Raw genomic sequence first — 22,392 nt, forward strand, 5'->3', positions numbered from 1 at the left:
TAACACCGACGCGTTCGTACTAGTATGCAGCTGCGGTCAGAAATGGAATGTTACCCTAAGGGGGTTACTCGAGTATGCTATAAGTGGAATCCATTACTTTGCACCGATTACGAAGTTGACGTACTTGAAGCTTAATATTTACTTAAACTTACCTATTTATTGAGGTAGTTTATTTGGTGGTTTGTAGGTTAATTGTTTAAGTACCTATGTATACGATAGAAGCAAATCATGATTCTATTATTTTTATTTAATTTATCTAGGAACTTATAATAACAGTCGTATTCATAAATATGTATGTATACATTTGTACCCAATTGATTAAAATGAAGAAATGTATACATATTTATGAACTCGACTGTACCATCAATCTTGTAAAAACTCAAAACAATTTTACTAAAATAAATGCAGGAATTTCTTAAAATTGGAAATCATTACCATTCCGTAAATGAATGGTACAAAAATATAAAGTTGAGTATGAGTATGATGAATGTTCCCTCTCCATAAAGTCCTTTTTGTCTATACAAACATAATTCAATTGTGGTCTAAATCGGAAACCTAATCATGACATTGACACTTTGCGACAGTAAGTTACTGTTAGCAGGAGATCTAAGGTCCGGTTTTCTTAGGGGACCTTGCATTTTGGAGACAAAGCAAACCGCTTGGAACAGGTGTTCCTGGGGGTGACCTGAGCTGATTAAGCCCGGTTGCCAAGAGGTTCCCCCCAGCAGGTGGGCAAGGGAGGGGGGGGGGGGGGGGAAAGTGACTCCGGCGCGCCTCACTCTAAGCTTTATATCTGCATACATCTCGCAACTATATCAAGTTTGGTGTCATTTTCGTATAATTCGAGGATGAAGAATTCATTTCTGTGACTAAATTTTCACTCACCCATACAAAAAATACGAAAAATTCAAAATTCAAAAAAAATCTCTTAATTTTTCTTGTCGAAAATCCTGTACAAAATTTATACTATGAGGATTTGCTCTAGAAAAAAAATATCTGTGAATAGCCCAGTTATCCTACTATACAGAATAGTAAACTGGTCAAACATTTTTTTTCATAACTCTGTTAAAAAAAATGTTTTGTGTCGCGCGGCGTACCTGCATTGTAAGAGCGGTATGCAACGTTTAGGATTTTTAAGTATGTTTAGATGATTTCTGATAAGTTGTTATTCTTCTGGTGGTAGATTACATTAATAAATTACTTCTGGACGTGATATATATACAAATATAAATTAAATATATAAATAAAGATGTTGGGAAAACTTTCGCTAATAAAGTTAAGTATTATAAATGTGATAAAATTAACATAGGAGATGTTTGACAAAAAATGCGGGTTAAAATAAGACATATATTGTTCGTAATTGCCATTACATGCCCATGGGACTGTGCATTTTAGGTTTTTTTTAACGCAGTTGCACCTCCCTGCGCATTTTGTTTTGCAGCGGCAACGAATAAGCTCTAAACAAGCAGCAGCCGCCGCAGGTAGGCTTGTCCATATGGGCTCCGAATAACCATGTTGTTTGGACCAGCCCCAGTCAGCAGGGCATGGTGGCTGTTGCTGAGGGGCTATAATCTGTCCCCAAACATAGACCAAATCCTACACCGGAACATGCGACACAACTAGGTCCACACACACACAACACAACAGGTAGGTCTAGGTAGGTATATGTCTTTTTGTACAATAAAGAGTTTACTACTACTACTACTACTACTACTACTAGGGCTTGCAAATATTCGAAACTTCCAGGTATTCGAATATTCGACTTTTACTGACGAGATATTCGAATATTCGAATAATTATTCGAATATTTTAAAAAAATAAGAAAAGGAACGAAAAATCGGTTTATTATCGTTTTATTCAAAAGCTTTTTTCACATATTGCTAAAATTAATGATATTTTGCAGAAATCCACTTATTGACTAGATTTTATCATCCTACTCTGAAATACCCACGTTTATAAAAGCAAGTAAGTACCTAAAACGCAAAAATTAGACATTTTCAATATTTCTTGATAAAACTTTTTATTATAAATGCGTCGTTGCGTGAATTAATATAACTTTAACCATCCAAACACGTATGTAAGAGAGAAAACATTTTAGTACGTAATCACTAATCATTTTCTGATTTAAATTAACTTCTTGTCGTTAAGAAGCCTGTAAAATGGCCTTTAATTCCATTGTATTTTGAATCTTTATTGACTTTATTAGTCTTGGCAAGTTTAGTTTTGATTCCTAATGGTCGGCTGTTATATAATAAGTTATATAATTGATATTGGAATATTTAAGAGAAAAAGTTGGCTGACTACGGGGTGGATTATTCGTTAGCTAAAGGTGCATGGTTAGATTACCTAGTTCGGTAGGTTTGGTATGATCAAATTTGTGAATTGCGATAAAGGGCAAGGTTTAGACTTCGAATATTCGCTTAAGGTACGCTTTTACTCAATAAACAAAATGATCCTTTATCTTAAAACTTACGTAAAGTTACTTGTACCTAGAAAAAGCATTAGCCGCACCGTAATAAAACATACTTTTTGATTTCGTTTCCTTTTGAAATTGAGTTAGGTTCTTAGGTTTAACTGTATTCGCGAAGCCTATTGAGAGGAATACAGTAAAAACATTATTTCCTTCGCATTTGAGTACCTACGGTTCCTCATTCACTGTTAATACCCGGCAAAATACACAGAAACTGTAACTATAACGGATGAAAATAGATTTTACCTAGTAATAAAAAATATTCGAATATTCGAAACCTGAGCGGCCGAATATTCGAATATCAAAACAGGTCGAATATTCGACATATTCGAATATTCGAATTGCAAGCCCTAGACACAACTGAAAACCGCCGTGTCGCCGAAATGTCAACCTGGTTGACAAGGTGCAGAAAACCCTAGAGGAAAAGCAAACCGCTCTATGTGCGTTCCTTGATGTTGAAGGTGCTTTCGACAATACACCCACAGAGACCATACTCAATGGTATGAAATCAAAGGGAGTAGACGAAACCACCAGATGGGTACATAGCATGCTCTCGAACAGAGTAGCCACTCTGACCATCAATACTATATATAGAGCATGAATTTTATACCACTAAAGGGTGCCTACAAGGAGGCGTTTTATCCCCACTATTATGGACCCTAGCGGTGGACCAACTTCTTGCAATCATGTCAGGCCAAGACTTTGATACACAAGGATATGCCGACGACCTTGTAGTCATCGTCAAAGGCCCTTGCCTCAACACAATATCCAACCTAATGCAAGGAGCTCTAAACACAATATTCAAATGGTGTAGAGAAAATGACTTGTCCATTAATCCGAGCAAGACTGTAATAGCCATTTAACCATTCACAAGGAAACGGAAGCTCGATAAACTCACAAAACCAAGACTTAATGGACAAATAATACCGTTCTCGGCAGAGGTCAAGTATCTAGGGGTCACCTTCGACCAAAAGTTAACTTGGAACCCTCACCTGAGAAACATTATACAAAAAGCGAAAATGGCCATGTGGTCATGCTGTCGAATGGCAGGAGCAAGATGGGGCTTAAGACCTAAATTGCTATGTGGTTATACACAGCGGTAGTGAGGCCAATTGTCACCTACGCCTACGCAGTCTGGTGTAACAAAACCAGCCAAAAGACAGCAATAGACACTCTAAACAGCCTGCAACGCACGGCTTGTTTAACAGTAACAGGCGCCTACTTCTCGACACCGGGAGCGGCCCTAAATGCACTGCTGGACATCATACCACTCCACTTTCAGGTGCAAAAGGAGGCCAAGTGCGTCTACAGAATATGCACGCTAAACAGGCCAAAATGGCGCTCTCAGGCATTAACCGATCTAAAGGCCTGGGTTTTTGCGAATAGAACTCTTAGCATACCCACTGATGACACGCGCACCGAATGTCACCTCACCAAACTGTACACAGTAGAAATACCTCCTAGAGACAAATGGATCAACAACCAAATGTACGTCGAAAAGGGAAGCCACATCTGGTATACAGATGGTTCCAAGAAAGGCAATGATGTAGGAGGTGAGAGATCTAAGCTCAGAGCGCTAGCTAGCATGGGCACACTGGCCTCAATCTTGCACGCAGAAGTCTTCGCCATCAACAAATGTGCGGAGATCAATCTGGATAGAAACCTAAGACACCAGCATTTCTACATCAACTCAGACAGCCAGGCTGCTCCGCTGGCACTAGAATCCCTTGAGTCAAACTCAAAACTAGTCCAGAACTGTAAAACAAACCTAAATGCACTGGCTTACTCCAACAAAGTTACACTTAGATGGGTACCAGGGCATTCCGACATTAACGGAAACGAAGAAGCGGACGAACTTGCTAGAAAGGGCGCAGACACACCCCTGGTCGGCCCAGAACCGTTCTGTGGAAGCACAAAACGAGATGCATATTCTCTGCTCAGCAACTTAGAAAAAACGAGAGCAATCGATTGGTGGAAGTTCGTTAAAGGACAAGAACACTCGAAAGCTCTGATCAAAGGGTTCAACAGCAAAACTGCTAAGGAGCTTTTAGGACTCAAAAGGCACAAAACCTGCGCGGTGACCAGAATACTGACTGGACACTGCAAGTTGAACAAACATGTTTCAAATTGGCAAGAAACAAATGCGACATGCAGGTTCTGTCAGGAGTCAGAGGAGACTGCAATGCACATTCTCTGTTCTTGTGGACCACTAATGTCAAAAAGAAGTACCTACATAGGGCGACACGTAGTGCAACCCTATGAGGTACAAAACATTACGGCCCAAAGAATCTGGAACTTTCTGGATGCAACGGGCATTAGTAATGAACATAAAGGGCCGTCACAATAGATCAATGCTGGTCAATGCATCACTCAAAGGCCCACAACACCACAATAATAATAATAATGTCCCGCGGGGGCAGCTTGTTGGGAGCTGACGGTGAGTGGCGACACCGCGGACCCCTATTCCAGAGGGCCCTGTCATCTGGCCCTCGCCTCTGTGCTGACCTTGATTGGCCGGCCAGAATGGAGTCGCAACAGCGGGACCTATGCTCCAGGTTGGAAGTGTAAAATGTCATAAAGCCGGCGGCCTGCTGAACGGATTACCGGGATCTGGCTACCGCAGACTCACATCTCGACAACCTCACAGCCACTCCAAAGTGTTGCCCTGTTGTCGCATTGTGCGTGCGGCCATTGCGGGGCCCACTCAAGGAGTTGGCGAGTCACCACCTGTCATTTACAATTTTGAGACTGATTGTCACGGCAGGTGTCCGCTAGTCTCTCCCATAGCCCATTATCCAGTCCATCCAACTTTCAAATCTATAGCCCATGACCTTAGTTCCCATCGCAGCACAAAATTGCTGCACTGCAATAGTCTTTGCACCTGGCGGGGACCATCTCCGGATGTATCACATTGTGCGTTCGGGGATAGTATCCACCACATGTATCCCTTGCTTTTAGATTAAAGTGCCTTAAAGGGACTCTGCGCTGTTGGCTTCGGCCCCACGTACGCCTCCCAAAGGTCCGGGACCCCATGGTCCCGAGATATGGAAAAGACATACAAATAATAATGTTAATTTTATCACATTTATAATACTTAACTCTGTTGGCGAAGGTTTTCCCAACATCTATATTTATATATTTAATTTATATTTGTATATATATCACGTCCAGAAGTAATTTATTAATGCAATCTACAACCAGAAGAATAACAACTTATCAGAAATCATCTAAACATACTTAAAAATCCTAAACGCTGCATACCGTTCTTACAATGCAGGTACGCCGCGCGACACAAAACATTTTTTTTTAATAGAGTTATGAAAAAAAATGTTGGACAAGTTTACTATTCTGTATAGTAGGATAACTGGGCTATTCACAGGTATTTTTTTCTAGAGGAAATCCTCATAGTTTAAATTTTTTAGAGGATTTACGAAAAAAAAATTAAAAGAATTTTTTTGAATTTTGAATTTCTCGAATTTTTTGTATGGGTGAGTGAAAATTTAGTCACAGAAATGAATTCTTCATCCTCGAATTACACGAAAAAGATACCAAACTTGATATAGTTGCGAGATGTATGCAGATATAAAGCTTAGAGTGAGGCGCGTCGGAGCCACTTTTTCCCCCCCTCCCCTGCCCACCTGCTGGGGGGAACCTCTTGGCAACCGGGCTTAATCAGCTCAGATCACCCCCAGGAACACGTGTTCTAAGCGGTTTGCTTTGTCTCCAAAATGCAAGGTGGTGGACCTTAGATCTCCTGCTATTATGTACGATTTAGCATTTATCAAACTGCACAACGGGACTTAATCGCGTATTTAAGTTTTAAGATTTACCTCCGACGTTTCGAGGACGGCGTTGTCCCCGTGGTCTCGGAGAAGACTGGCTCAAGTTGACATCAACATCTTCTAGCCGCGCGAGTTTTTCGAACTACCCGCACTTGGTCTTGTTTATCAGTTTGAACGTTTTGCGCACTAGGGATGTCACTCTGTCGACACACAACACTAACGATATTCGATTTATCGACTGTTCCTTAACTCTTTCTGCTATGGTGCGCTTAGTTTCTCCGATATAAGCGCACCATAGCAGAAAGAGTTAAGGAACATATCGCAGCTGTCAAAAATCGTCAGGTCAACAAGTCTGCGGTGGCTGAGCATTTGCTGGAGTCAGGACCAAACCACTGGATTGAGCTGCATAACCCTAAAATCCTCTCCACGGATCGCCATTTCTACAGTAGAAAAGTGCGGGAAGCCATTGAAATCAAAAAACATTGCAATTTTAATCGGGACGAGGGTTTTAAGATCTCATCCACATGGAATCCAGTCATTAGTAAATGTAAGCGGAAACGAATATCGACAGTCGATAAATCGAATATCGTTAGTGTTGTGTGTCGACAGAGTGACATCCCTAGTGCGCAAAACGTTCAAACTGATAAACAAGACCAAGTGCGGGTAGTTCGAAAAACTCGCGCGGCTAGAAGATGTTGATGTCAACTTGAGCCAGTCTTCTCCGAGACCACGGGGACAACGCCGTCCTCGAAACGTCGGAGGTAAATCTTAAAACTTAAATACGCGATTAAGTCCCGTTGTGCAGTTTGATAATGTTTAATAATCGTGAAAGTTTAAATCAGTGATTTAGCATTTGATATTTGCCAGTTGCTTGTCGGTGAATGAAAACATTGTGAGGAAACCGTGCCTAATCCCAATGAGGCCTAGTTTCCCCTCTAGATTGGAAGGTCAGATGGCAGTCGCTTTCGTAAAAACTAGTGCCTACGTCAATTCTTGGGATTAGTTGTCAAGCGGACCCCAGGCTCCCATGAGCCGTGGCAAAATGCCGCGATAACGCGAGGAAGAAGGGAGTAGTATACCGCGTGTGGCCTGTAATACGAGCAAAAAATTAAACTGTAGGCTGTACTCCTCATAACTGACCAACATTCGTCCAGCAACTTTTAAAAATAACTTGTGATTTGATTTTTAATACATTTTAAAGTTTATTCTAAGACGCAATGTATTGCGAATTTTATTATGTTTAAGGCATGACGTCAATCACAAATGACATGCCATGGCGATGGCGTCCATTGAAGATAATATTTATTTTGTATGAAAAATAGGAAGTCTAAATACTTCATAATTTTTAAAAGTTGTCGAACAAAAGTGTCATCGTTTGAGGAGTACAATCTATGTTTTAATTATTTGCTCGTGTTACAGGCCACACCCGGTATATATAGTATTGCTTATTCTAATTTTATTGTCTCCGCTAATACCCAAAGGTTGTCTGCAAGAGATCGCGCTTAAGAAACACCGCCTGTTGTTGTTACCTCTATCCAATTGTCTTTATTTGTTTCTATACTTTTATTGTAAACTCACCCACGTCCACCCACAAGATGGACAGACGACCTTGTTAAGGCCGTCGGAAGTCGCTGGATGCGGGTCGCTTCCAACCGGTACGAATGGAGGTCCAAGGGGGAGGCCTATGTTCAGCAGTGGACGTCTTATGGCTGAGATAATGATGATGATGATTGTAGACTGTGTGAGGTGTGCAATATAGAGTATTGTATTGTATTAGAAACAGTAAACTTGCTCTTTATAACTTCAATGAAAAATGATCTTAATTATAGTAATTAAATACTTTTCCTAGGTACGTCTTTAGTACCTACGGAAGATCGAACATTCGCGCCTACATTTTTCATTTGCCGCCTTTTTCAACTGACAAAGTTGGTTTGCCAAACTAAATATAAATGAAAAAGTTAAAGCTTTTCAGGTTGTGTGTCATGTCGTAGTGTCGTAACAACACCAAGATGAGTAAATGTAGGTAGAGTTTGCGAGTGTTATAATTATAATATAAAACTAGACCGTCAACTAACGTTAAATAACGTCAAAAGGATTATTTTTCCAGTTTGCTGAGAAAGTAAGTATATCAGGTAGGTTAAAACAAGAGCCTTAATATTAATAGTACCAAAGAGAATAGATAGTATAGAGGGGTCCTGTCATAGTACATTTTGTAGTCACAGTAAATTTACTGCCATCTATCGACACACGACTAAAACTCAAAATGAAAACGTATAAAACTATCGAAAAAATTTATATATATGGATAAATGATTTTATTATTTTTATATCATTTTGACCCATGTTCATTCACTGATACCTATGTGTTAAAATTGTTAAATATGAAACAGTGTCGTCAACGCCATCTAGCCGACCATAGGCCAAAGGTGTGTGCGCCATCTATCCGAGAATGACATTTTCTTCATTTCCGAGGCACGTTTTTTTCTTAGACTTTATTCATCTTATACGGAGTTACATATGTCTTTGATAGTACTTACCTATCCAACCCAATACCGATAATTACTTATATGGTAAAGGAACAATCCAGTGTAAAGTAGCAATTTTTTTTCGTACGTGATTTTTTTAGATAATAGCTATTTTATTACGTATAGGTAGCTTAGATTAAGGGCTACGGATGGTGCGAGCTATAAACATATAGGTACAATACCTATTCCAAAGTAGTAGTTCGTAATAGTTAGGGGAAGTCTGGGTATAGTGAACACCTTAAGCTTTGAAATGACATACCTAACAGAAAAAGTTAACGAGGAAGAAATGAAAAAAGGGTCAATAATAAGTCTTTATTTAATAAACTTTAAATTTAAAACAACACTGGCTAGTGTTGTTTAATAATTGCTGCAATTTTGACCAAAACGTAAAAAAAGATATGTTATTCGCTTTGTCCAGGGTGCCGGGCAAAGTGAAACAGGCCACCGGGCAAAGCAAATATCACTCATAAAATCTTAGTGAACTTAATAACTAAGTGAAAATTAATCAACATTTCAATAATATTAATTAGAAAAAGCTGTCACAAGTAACTTTTGATATATTTTCACTAATTTCATAAGCATAAGTCTTCATGGCATCTCTGAAGACATTTTAACACAGCCAATCCACGTTTTGATAGCCATTTCCATGACGTCTGTTAGCCAGGAACCATGATCGATCATTTTTTGATATTTATATACCATCTGTAACAAAATATTATCATAAAATAATTTACCTAATAAATTCAAAGTGAACACGCTATCCGCTTTGCCCGATCCACTTTACCCATTCAGTCAGTTAATGAAATTAAGAATTAAAAAAAAAATAACCGTTGGGTTATTTTAAAAGAAATGCGTTGTAAAAGGAAGATACTTTAATAAGCAATAGAAGCATCTTGAATTAAAATTCGAGATAATTACTATGACAAAATAACATACAATGTACTTACCTTTCAAAATCGAATATTTTGGACTAAAAACACTTTATGACTCGTCACCGACGACGCTCGCAGCGACCGCTCCCTGTAACGCTTGCCGCTCATAGAGCGAAGGATCCTGAACATCATATAGGCGCGTGGTGCGTGCGCGATTGGGAGCCCGACTTCGCTTTGCCTGGGGTGTTCGCTTTACCCGATCTTCCCCTATAGTACCTATATTAAATAATGAAATAAACGATAATAAAGAAAAAAAAAAAACTCGCCTACGTAGTAGAAGTAGTAGGTCGAAAGGAATAATTAGTTATATAAGTGTTATAACAATGTCCTTATTTATTTATAAGTAAATAAATAATAATTATACTTATGAAAATAAATCTTAACCACCTAACCATTTCACTTAGCTGTTTACTCTATTGGGCATAATATAAATTCTACATAAATCACTAATTTGTAGCTAATCGTAAAAATACTCGTAAGGACATAATGAAGAAACTAGGGAGTAGGGATGTAACGATACCGATACCGATATATCAGCCGATATAATCGGCAGGCCGATATATCGGCATCACCCATTTAAATTCAGCCGATACCACAGTTTAAAAACCGTGCGAGATACGAATGACGCTGCTAATAATTTGAATAAACTTTGTTTCCATAGCAAAAAATCTACCTAAGGTGAACTATATTTACTGATTTGGATTTACTTTTGCATTGATTGCTTGATGGTTACCTAAATAATTGTTTTCTTTGATTTTGATTTGGCATTTTTCTTTATTTGTTTTACAGTTTTTCACACTTCACAAAATCGAGTGCCTATATTATACATAAGTATGTTCTATGCATATTACGTATATAATTCCTTATTTATTTTATTTATTAACTAACTAACGTGCCATTGATATCGGTATCTGTATCGGTATCGCCGATTATTTACTTCAAAAATCGGATTCGCTTATCGTATCGGCAAAATCATGTATCGTTACATCCCTACTAGGGAGCAAAAACAGTGTACATTACATGGGTATTCAAATTCCCTATTAAATACATAGGTACATACGGAATAACTTTAAAGTTTCAAATATTTAATTAAAAAACTGGACAAGTGCGAGTCGGACTCGCCCACCGAGGGTTCCGTACTTTTTAGTATTTGTTGTTATAGCGGCAACAGAAATACATCATCTGTGAAAATTTCAACTGCCTAGTTATCACGGTTCATGAGATACAGTTTGCTGACAGACGGACGGACGGACGGACAGCGGAGTCTTAGTAATAGGGTCCTGTTTTTACCCTTTGGGTGCGGAATCCTAAAAAATAGCCTATTCTATAAATTGCATACAGTAATTTTATACATTTCGCGTTTGCGTTAAATCCGGTAGTTCTGATTTTTTGCAGACGTGTTTATGATGAAGGTCCTGAGAAGGCACTATCAAAAACTAGTCCTTTAGGGTTATAATCGCCTAAATCTAAAAGAAAACCGAAATTTTCGCGGGATTTTCGGTATTTGACAAAGTTGCGTTCGGCGCTCGAAGTCACTAACTTGTATTATTCATTGGGCCAACATCATAAATAAGTCTGCAAAAATCAGAACTACCGGATTTAACGCAAAAGAGCCAGGTTACAAAATTTGACAAAGTTACTGGATTAAGTAAGAAAGAACCCTAAACACAAAAAACCGGCCAAGTGCGAGTCGGACTCGCACACACACGAAGGGTTCCGTACCATAATCTATAAAAACGGTCACCCATCCAAGTACTGACCCCGCCCGACGTTGCTTAACTTCGGACAAAAATCACGTTTGTTGTATGGGAGCCCCACTTAAATCTTTATTTTATTCTGTTTTTAGTATTTGTTGTTATAGCGGCAACAGAAATACATCATCTGTGAAAATTTCAGCTGTCTAGCTATCACAGATCACGAGATAGGTACAGCCTGGTGACAGACGGACGGACGGACGGACGGACAGCGGAGTCTTAGTAATAGGGTCCCGTTTTACCCTTTGGGTACGGAACCCTAATAATAGGGTCCCGTTTTACCCTTTGGGTACGGAACCCTAAAAATGAAATCAAATATGTTTTTTCTTCTCTTAATGACATTATTCTACATCTACGCATTGACATAGATATCTAGGGACTGGCTTTACGGACAACAATAATGAGGCATGACAGGGGCCAGTACAGCGGTGTGACACCGGTACAACGCTGATGAGTTGGCATCACGCGAGCTATATAGGTCGCAACTAGTTGCGTTAGACTGCACGATTGGCTGGAATTCGTTAGTCACACCGCTAAACTAGTACCATTTTTAGTGCCCGTAAGGCCAGTCCATAGATATATACAGGGTGTCCCTAGCCATTGGACAAAGCCGAAATGTACATATGCATTAGGGTATTTAGAACCAGTATACAAAGTATCATAACAATCGGTGTAGCGGTTACGAAGAAATTAACAAATTACGTTTTTTTACTCTGGAGCAACCTGTATGTGTTAGCTCCTGAGGTAATAAATAGTATAAAACCTTCTTCGACCGTTTTGATTATCTTTTTTATTTATGACATTAATAAGATTCTGACTTTTGACAAATGTCATCATTGCCGCACATTTTCAAACAAATTGTCAAAAGCACTGCCAATGATTAATACAGTATGTTTCTTTTTATTGTCGATTATTGGAAATAACTTTTGTTTGATAATTTATTTATTTATCTTTTGTTCTAATTAAAAAAATATTACCGTTAGAGCATTTCTGAGAAGTAACCCTACGTGGGATTACAGGGTTTGTCCAATGACTAAGGTCACCTGTATATGCATCTACGTATCATTTATCTCATGTCGAATGTTCTTATATTCTTTAATCTACACATATATCAATTGAATATCATATACCTTCTATGATGCGTTCAAAAACTGCAAATTACGGCCAGCATAAAGTTGAAACTGTTTTGGTAGAACAAATTTCTTATTAGTGAAAATGTTATTATTGCGTAACAAAAACGAAGGATTTTGATTTGTCCTCAGTCAATTGCAATGGCGGTCGTAACACACGGTTTCTTAAAACATCATAGAGAGCTTATAATTGTGTATAAAGCAGTGTATCTAACTGTTCATAAGTAGGCATTAAAACACTCGCTTTCAGCTTGTTTCATAAACTCACACTCGTATTTTAATGCCTTGCACCAACTACGTACTATCAAGCACCATCTTTTAGCCCTCTACTGAACCTCCTACATAAAAACGTTCACTTTTTATTTTGATGATTATCACCGCTCTATATACACTCAATTAGGTATCTCGGCGGTAGGTTGGTAGATGTCGCCGAAGTATACCTACTTAGGTACTTATTGACTTCCGGCCTAATATACTTACTATACTTTTTGCTTCCGGCGCAAAAGTAAATTTATTGATCATATAATAAAAATATAAAGAAACAGCGAGTTTCATGACATTGCGATATTTGATCGGTCGGCTCATCGGCTGATTTGGATGTAAGCTCAATATTCCGCAATGTAACTAAAACTTGCATGCGAGTTCACGCGCCTACAGGACAGGAATAACTAACTAAAAATTGTTTTTCCTAGGTGCCTAGTTATTTATATTATTCGAATAAGTAGTTTACAGTATTTCCTTAAAAAAGCCTACTTAATTATAATGTTACTTTATTATATTTATTTCAGGTAGCTACCATCTACAATAAAAAGAAAAATAAACTAACTTATCTATAAAATAAAACTAAATTAAAACTAAAAACTAAAACTAAATAAAATTAAAATACGTCTAAAAAATTGGGCCCCTTTGTAATGTTTATATTCATAAATTAATGTCATCATCATCATAACTTAAGAGCTTTGCTCTTGTCGGTGGAATAATCGCCAATCATTTTCTTTCTTGTGCCAGTCTCTTAATTTCCACATACGACGCATTATTTTTTATTTGGCTGAGATAAGTGATTCTAGGTCTCCCTTCTTCTCTTGTCTTTTCAATCCTGCCTTCCAGGATATTTAGGAAAAAGTTATCATGCCGTATAAGGTGTCCTAACATCATGCCTCTCCTATTTCTTAATGCATTTAACAAGCATCGCTTTTCTCCTATCATTCTCAGGACCTCTTCATTCGTCTTCCTTTCAGTCCAGCTAATCCTCTCCATCCTCCGCCAACACCACATTTCGAAAGCCTCCAACCTCTTTCTATCTTGTTGTCTCAGTGTCCATGTCTCACTTGCATACAACGCAATGCTCCAGATAAACACCTTTATCAATCGTTTTTTGGCTATTTTTGAAATGCGTGCCTTAAGCAGATCTTTTTTGTTATTGAAGGCTCTTTTAGCCATAGCGATTATCTGTTTCATGTCCTCGGTGCATCTAGAGTCATTGGTTATTACGCTTCCTAAATATTTGTATTTATGTGTCGTGTAATATGATGGATTTGTAAACTTTAGGGCGTTTAGATTCTGTCATGATGCTTTTTGATACTGTAAGAGTTTTAGTTCTTTTGCAATTTATTTTAAGTCCGAATTGATTGAAAACTTCATCCATTTTTGAAACCAATTTTTGTGATTCACCCCGGTCATTGGCAAATGCCGCGATATCGTTAGCGAAACGTATGAAATGAATTTTGTGCCCATTTACCTTAACCCCTCCCAAATCTGACTCTATTATAAATGTTATGGCTTGCTCTATGAAAATGTTAAAGATGAGTGGTGATAATGGACACCCCTGTCTCACTCCTTGTTTGATTCTAGCTTTCCCTTTTTCTTCTCCTACTTCGATAATGGTCTCCTGGTTCTTATATAGTTCGTAAATGATCTTCCTGTCGCTGTAGTCAACTCCAATTTCATGCAGGATACCCATCATCTTCTTCCAATCCACCTTGTCGAAAGCTTTTTCGAGATCTATAAAAGTGTGTGTCTAGGTTTACCTCTTAGTCGCCTGTCAACTAAAACTCTAAGCGCTAGTATTGCCTCTCTGGTCCCTTTATTTTGCCTAAACCCATATTGATCTGATCCTAAATTTCGTTCAGCTATTGGTCGTAATCGATTCTGAATAATTTTAAGTAATTTTTTTTATGCTTGTGATAAGGCTTAAGGTTCGATGTTCTTCACACTTTAAAGTGTTAATTTTTTTGGAAGAGTTACGGTTTTACTAATTATGAAGTCTAGTGGTAACGGTAGTATACATTAAACCTATTAATGCAAAAATCTCTTGTCTCGTGGGTTCGCATTCTACATATCCAGGAGCTGATTTAAACACTGACCATAACCTGGTACTAAGTAAACACAACTTTTATAGTAGAAAACCAAAAAGGAGACAAAAGACAAAGAACCTCGATCTCAAGAATCTTAGTGATAAGAATAGCAATACAAGAGTGCAATTTAGTAATAACGTAGGAGATAAATTGAAAGAGTATAAGAATGCAGATTTATATAATAATTTAAGTATAAATGATAAGTGGAGTAAAATAAAAGACATCCAGATATCTTCAACTGGAGAATGTATAAAAAGGGAGAAAATAGTACCGAGGAAAAACTGGATGACCACAGAAATTATCGATTTAATGTAAGAAAGAAGGAAATTCAGGAATGGAAGTGATGAGAACAGTATAAACCAGTATAAAAGATTGACTAACAAAATTACAACGAAGTACCGGGAATGCAAGGAGAAGGATACTTTGGAAATGTGCCAAAAAATTGATAAATTTATTCAGAAGGGTCAAATGGACAAGGCCTACAATACTATAAGAACGGGACATAAAAAGCACACAACAAGAAGTACGTCAATTTTGGACGAACAGGGTAACATATTATTAAATAATAGTGAAATAGTAGAGAGATGGAAGATATAGGCTTTACATGATACTACTTGATTTCTGAATGTGGATTTAACTAGTATATAATCTAATTGGTAACGTCCTATGTCCCCGGGCATTTTCCATGTGTATAGCCGTCTCTTTGGTAGTTCAAAATAAGTATTGGTGATAACTAAACTATTTTCTTTACAGAACTGTACCATTCTATCCCCTCTGGTGTTCCTCTTTCCCAGCCCAAATTTTCCAACTGTATTATCTTCTTCTCCCTCTCCCACTACTGCATTAAAATCCCCCATTACTATAAGATTGTCTTTTTCTTTAACAACATCTATGATTGAGTCTAGCGAATTATACATTTCTTCAATTTCGTCATCACCATGGCTTCCGGTGGGCATGTAAACTTGTACTATTACTATATCTACAGGTTGAGCTTTAATCTTTACGGCAGTTATTCGGTCACTGTGATGAATCGTGTTATCTACCACCTGGTCCCATTTTTTGTTTAATACTATTGCCGTTCCTCTAGCACTTTGTACCTCTTCTGTGTATATAATTCTATAATCTCCATCCCAGTAATCTCCACTGCCTCCCCATCTTACTTCGCTTAATCCCACTATATCTATGTTTAATCTTTCCATCTCCATCTTCATTTCCTCAATTTTTCCATCCACTAACATCGTCCTCACATTCCACGTCCCTATCTGGCAAGGATTTCGCAGGATGACGACCGATTCAGCCTTGCGTCTGAGCCTGCCGGACTTGGACCGCCACGGCATGTTACTTCGTGGAAGCCCGTTGTCAAGAACCATATTATCATTATTTGTCATTCCTATTACTCCATTTTTGAGGAAGTTCAGTGCGGTAGTATCCTCATTTGCTTTCCGCGCCGCAGTTCAGAAGCCGACTGGTCGCCCTCTGATGTCTGGTTACAGAAGCCCTTCCGGAATCCATTTCTTCGGCCTTCTGCCAGTACTAGTATCACTGCTGCCTGATACTAGGGGAATGCTTATTTAATGGCGGCATTGATTCGCCATGTCACAAAATTGTCTTGGGATTCCAGTGTTACTTTAGTAAGTATAGGTAAACCCATCCCACTGGGTTTCCCATCACATCCTGTTAATCTTGTCGCTGTGTGGTTGGGAACTGCTTATTCAACATATTCGCAGCTAACCACCGTATCTGGTGGCCGTTCACTATCCACCGCCTGTGACCCCGTAGGTAGCCTACAGCTCAGCCCCTACTTTTGATATATAAATTAATTAAATTAAAAATATATAAATTAATGTAAAACTTACAATACATTTTCGTGTTATATTTGGTTATATTAAGAATTAGTTTCAAATGGCAGTATGTATTTAAAAATTGGCCAACACCTAGTCGCGACTGATCACCTCGCGACTGGTCACCTAGTACTCCGTACCATCGTAAGCATCGTTATGATTGGTTAAATTTTAGTCATTTGCCTGGCTAGAGACAGCGGCTTGTATATCAAAAGTTCCAAAGATACATCGTCAACGTGCTATGCTAAGCACCCTCTCGTTTTCTCACTCGATCCTTCTACGAGATGTTGGAGAGTGAGCCGAAGACAAGGAATTCTCGTTCCTGTTTGGCAGTGATAGGTACATACTCGTACCGTAGAGTTTCGTATCTTTGCCTGCGCTACCTATTTTCGCCTAGTTTGACATAAGTTGTCATTAACAAAATGTTTCTAATGTAAGCCTTACATAAAACTGCTAAATACAAAGTATTTTTTACGGGTGTCAACATTATTCGAACAATCTGCGGCTAACTTCACACAGTTGACCTTTAGTGAGGTTTTTTCGTGACACCGACCACACGTTTTTTTGAACCAGTGTTTTAACTTCAGTTTTAAACGGTGATTTGGACCCGGTAACCGGTAATGATAAACTTTTTACATGATTATATCCTATAACTATTTCTTTTTCATATGAAACTATTATTTAATGGCTAGCTTACGTTTAGAAGTCACAATTGGATAAAACATTGGTGAGGGTACTTTGCGTCCATCTTGTTGCCAAATTTCGCCTACCCCTAGGGTTGAATTTTTTGTACCACATTCATTGGTGGATGACATTACTTGTTTCCAAATTTTAATATTATCTTATGTTTGGTTATTTTAGTTTGCGCTATATGCAAATGTTTATTTCTACTCTTATCGATGTTGAGTAGGTACCAAATAGGTATTTTTATGTCTCACTTTGTGTAAATAAGGTTGATTTGCTGTCAATTACGATAATAACAACAATTTTGCAACAATTATACAATTTTGTTAAAAATAATATTTTTTTAACTTATAAACCATTACTCCCCTTTATTTGGCATGTTGGTTAATTTTTGGCAGCCCTAGCTTCATTATAGAAAATGTATGAAAACAACTTCACACCGTTACCAAACTTTGCCTACTACCCCGTTTTTTTAAAATATGCCTAGTCTGGTGTAGTTAAGGTTCATAGTATATTAGCACATTCCAAGGAGATACGACTTAACATGTGTAAGTCACAGAAAAGTAAGTATTAGCGGCAAGGCATGCCATAGGCGAAGATGGGGAAAAATACCCAAACATCGCCTATTGCCTTTGGGGCCATTTATTACCAACTCAACCAATGAAATTCTAAGTTTTAGTGGTGTATACTGATAGTTGGGAGTACTAAAAAACATTTTTTCGTCTTAACGGATTAAAATGCTTTCAAATTTGAGAGATTTTTTGGGAAAAGTGTCAAAATCCAGGCGAAGATAAGAAACTCTACGGTATTCATAAACTTTGTCTTAATTGACAGTTTAGAATTTGGAGGAATGAGAATCTGGGCTTGGATACAGGGTAATTGGTGGCGCTCCTGTATACATATTTAAATTAGTCAAATAGTCATTTATAATCGGAAAATGACATACCCTGACTTACCCCGTTTGGTCCGTATCCAGAACTTGCCCTCGTCAGTATGATTATTTTCAATTTCCGCATTACGAGTATTCTTGAGCGTGATGCGGCGATATATTCAACTACAAGCGGAACTTAACTAATAGCGGATAATAAGTAGGTATAATGCTCCTTAGGATATTCACTAGCAATATTTAGTAGGTAGATTTATTAATTGAGTTTTTTTACAGTGCTTCGTAACCTTGTATAAAAATTATTTGGGTGGCGGTCGCTTCTCAAATGTTCTCTTCTTGACAAACTAAGGATGTTGGTACCTAACCGTTATGGCTCCTCTACACGATGGGCCATCATACTGGCCCACTAAAATGGGCCAGCGTGTAGAGAGGGTAGTGGCCTCGGATGGCTTGTGGCGCGGCGGGATGGCGATGGGATGGCCGCGGTGTCGGTTTATCGTCCACACATCAAAGGTAGTGAGTGGGCCAGCGTTTGGTGCGAATGCACGTTGCCCAATCTCGCTGGTCCAGCGCTGGGCCACTGTGTAGAGGAGCCATTAAACCATTTAATACCTATTAGGAGGATGCTAAAATACAAACATGTTTGCAACATGGTGAATATTTATAAATACATAGGTAGTTACCTAAGTCTGAAGGTTATGTAAGAAATATAAAGATAGGATATTACCTACTTGGAATATTTATCAGATACATATAGGTATGTAGGTACATACCGAATGCGTTAATGTTGATCCATTCGTTTACTTAGTACCCAGTGTAAAATGTTCCTGTTATGCGACCGTGGACCGGTCGAATCTTTACGCCTAATTTTTCCTAGAATTCTGGGCACCTACATGCCATGCTCAACCGAGAAGAAAACTCGCCACATATAAATATGACGTTGAGATTCCTAACAAGTACCTAAGTTAAACACCCGCCAACGGTCGAGCGAGTGAGTGAGTGATGGTCTGATGGTAATTCGTGGAGCCAGTTTCATGTGTAAGTAAGTAAGAATGTAAAAACTATACATGTAAGCCGCCTTCAATTCTTATGAATGACAAATACATATTCATAATCGTTTATTGCAGTCATGTACTCGTACCTAACACATAATTTATAATAAAAATAATCAAATATTAATATTCATAATACATTACAGAATTTACTTACACGCTTAGCATAAAATTATTGTTAATGGTTTAAAGTCAATATTTTTATTAAATACATCTTCAATTCATGATTACATTGTACTGATCTGATGAAGAAGATCGGAGTTGGCCAGTGGCTCTCTGTGCTAACAACGCAAACTAATTGAGCTTGGGTTCGCTACAATCGTCTCGAAACGTATGTAGTTGAAACAAATAGAAAAGTACAATCAGTGATAAAAGCTTGTATCAATATTTAATTATGTATAAAAAACTTCCTTGACATGTAAAGACTATTCCTTGTATTAAAAGTTAACCTTTTATAAAACGGTCCCCAGCCCTACTGCGTGTGCGCGTCGGATATTGCAGCATAGTTCTACTTCACTTAACCAGCCAGGTCTTTGCAATGAGATTATTCTTAACGCGGTTATATAACCTGATCCATTTCACGTTCAATACGATTGCGCGATTTTATATTAGTTTTAAACAAACATAATCATTATTCTCAAACCCAAACAATCACACCGGACCTACCTATTAGGTACAATTTTTTATTTTGTTCAGCTAGACAACATTAAACACAAAAAAATTAATAAAACGTTGTAAAAAGTTTGCCATTTATAATTTTTTGCATGACTTAGTATCATGTTTGTGTAGAGTACCTACATATGTTCTTGAAATTTTTACGAAAACAAATGGAGACGATTATGCTGTGTGACATGAAAATCAAAATTTAACGACTCACTGATATACATAGTAGTCAACATCTCCATGTTTCGAATTTATACCTTATTACTTTAATTAGCAATCAACAGCTATGGAAGTTCTTTTCTCGGACAAACAAAAGTCCAGATAGTAAATATAAAAATTAACGTACTTACTTAACAGCCGAGGTCTAACTGATGATTGATGATTGATAAAAACAATCTTATGTCCTTCTCCGAGCCTCAAACTATCCGCATACCAATAGATTGATTCTTGAGGAAGGTTTAGGTGTATAATTTGTTAAGGTTTTGTGTATCCCGTGCGAAGCCGGGACGGGTCGCTAGGAGAATTATAGATCTAGTCTTAAAATTCAGTAAGTTAGTTAGGTACCATATTTTTCAACAACGAATATGAATCCTCTGCCCATTCAGAACTCATTATGTTGATGCCCTCCCATTCCCATTTCACCCCGTTGGAGATGTTTCCCGGGTCCAGGTTATAAAGCCATATGCCAAATCCCATCCAAATCCATTCAATCGATTCGATTTGTTTTTGCCTTATAAATATTCTGACTTGAAAGTTGATTTGAATAAGGAAGTGTTCTATAGAATCAACTTTCATGTCTACCTCGCAATAATGCCAAGCTAACAAAACATATAACAGAAAAAAATTGATGTACGTCGCTGCAATTAAATAATATGCAATTTGACCAATAATATACACCGTGTTTTTTTTTGATTTCCGTTAATTTCAAGGGTGCATACCTGAGCTTAAATCAAGTAACTTTCCCAAAGACACCGATATTCTAATTAACTCCATTTCGAAGATAATCAATATTTTATTTGTTTCCTATAAGGCCTCTACAAGCTTGTACACTTGCCTTAAGGCCGGTTTACATATTGATTAGTGTTTAGAATGAGTTCATACATTTGCTACTAAACTTAAGTAAAATCTCGGTCGATCGATGTTCGAATTGACATTGATATGTCACAGATTTCAATTGTTTGGTTTAGTTAAATGTAATGCTCGTGTTACAACAACGCTATATGCTACATTTAATTACTTTTTAATATTATTTTTTCTGAAAAAAAAAGCAAAAAAAAATTTTTTTTTTTCAAAATTAACTATGCCATTTAGTTTTCTTAAACGTACTTAACCATACCCCGAAGTTAACGGAATTCAATAAAAACACGGTGTATAACAGCTTGAAATCAAAATAATTCATGGAAGCCTGGTAGGTAGCTCTTTAAGGATTACTCACGTTAGACCGGGCCGTGTCCTGGCCGGAGCTTCCGGCGCATCGTTCATCATCGTATTGAAAGAATCACGTGATCGCCTGTCATGTCATAGAAAAGTAAGCGCCGGAAGCTCCGGCCCGGACACGGCCCAGTCTAACGTGAGTCATCCCGTTATTATGTATTTTTGTAAATTGTCTTAATGAATCGTAGACTCATAGTAGGTAAATTTAATAACATTTCGTTTCAATTAACTCACAGGTATGTAGGACTCATGGTATAGCTACAGTTTACATTTTGCAAATTTCGGTTGTGGTCACCTGTATGACGTCATTATTTGGTTCTAGGGCACTATACCGAAAGATGGTCTCCGGGCAGTTTTAGGATCCTGGTCATATTACTAATAATATACAAAAAGCATATGCAGAAAATGACCAATTTGGATTTTTAATCCAGAAAAATTAAGGGTTTCACCTCGGAATGAGAGTTAATAAGCTGGAAACTCGTACACCTACATCTTAATTATGGCGTTCTTAAGGTTCTCTTAAAATAAAAGTCGGCGCTCCGCTCCGACCCGCTCCGGTCCGCTGGCTGCTCGTCCAGTCTGCGGCTGTGCAGTACAGTACAATTATCTAACCAGAACACAGTAATTTAATATAGGTACCTATTTAGATTTAACTATCAGGTATTCATTTCCGATAAAGCTGTAAAATAAAATCTTGAAAAGAGAGCTTTTTAGGTAGGTACTTACCTAGTACAGGTGAAGTGAAAATTATTATTTGGCTTCAACCCGATGGGATGTCTCCAACATAGTGTGTAGTAAGTAGGAGTGTCGATGCTTGGATAGATCGTTCAATAATGTTACGGGTGCCTGAAAAGCATTTTTCGATTCAGGGGTCTGTTGGTCGGTC

General features: G+C 37.9%; 1 protein-coding gene across 1 annotated transcript in view; it reads left to right on the forward strand.

Annotated features, from left to right (window-relative positions):
* The first annotated feature begins 20,099 nt into the window (after positions 1-20,099).
* Positions 20,100-22,392, forward strand: part of LOC134804902 (small ribosomal subunit protein uS14m) — a 201,748-nt gene continuing 199,455 nt past the window's right edge. Inside the window, exon 1 of the mRNA XM_063778218.1 lies at positions 20,100-20,104. The gene's annotated coding sequence lies outside the window, so the exon portion shown is untranslated. The remainder of the gene's footprint in view (positions 20,105-22,392) is intronic.

Source organism: Cydia splendana, chromosome Z (genome assembly GCF_910591565.1).
Source record: "Cydia splendana chromosome Z, ilCydSple1.2, whole genome shotgun sequence".
NCBI classification, from domain to species: Eukaryota; Metazoa; Arthropoda; class Insecta; order Lepidoptera; family Tortricidae; genus Cydia; species Cydia splendana.